Source organism: Alligator sinensis, unplaced genomic scaffold (genome assembly GCF_000455745.1).
Source record: "Alligator sinensis unplaced genomic scaffold, ASM45574v1 scaffold216_1, whole genome shotgun sequence".
Classification (NCBI taxonomy): Eukaryota; Metazoa; Chordata; order Crocodylia; family Alligatoridae; genus Alligator; species Alligator sinensis.
In genome coordinates this window covers 3,445,246-3,445,867 of record NW_005841868.1, presented here as the reverse complement: position 1 = coordinate 3,445,867, position 622 = coordinate 3,445,246, and positions in this window count along the sequence as shown.

Sequence of the window (622 nt, the reverse complement as noted above, 5' to 3'; positions counted from 1 at the left end):
AAAGGGTAAGACTTTTGTTGCAAGAGGGGCAGGGCAATGGGCAGCCCTGGGGAATGGCTGCTGGTGTTGCCCTTCTCCATACCCTGCCAGGCACAAGGCACAGGCCAGCAGTGTCAAGCGTGAGAAGATGGTGGCCCAGCTGGCAGCAGTGTTTTCCCAGATACCTCAATCCGACTTCTGAGCAAAGATGCCAGCAGTTGGCAAGGTGGGGGGAGGAGGCCTTGCCCAGTTGGGTCATCTGCCAGGCTGAGAGGGGGAAGGGCCCATGTCCTGCCCCTTCCTTCACTCCCGGACGTGCTGATGGGAGCAAAGCCTCATGGTTGCAGTGGACGGAGGCATTAGGCCCATTTCACAGACAGGCAAGCTGAGGCCCTGGGGGCGGAGGCGAAGCCAGGGCGAACCCAGCAGCCCCACACCCTTTGGGGGGCACGGGGGTGAAGGGAGGCAGCTCATCGGGCCTCCCCCAGCGCTGCGCGAGGCTGCGGGAGCTCGCGGCCGTGTGCCCGTGCCCGGCGCTAGGACCCCGCGCTGAAGGGGCCTGGCCCAGAAGCGGGCGATTGCGGCGCGGGCGGTGACGCTCCCCAGGGGAGACCGCGTCGGCGCCGGGGAGGAGGGGGGGCCT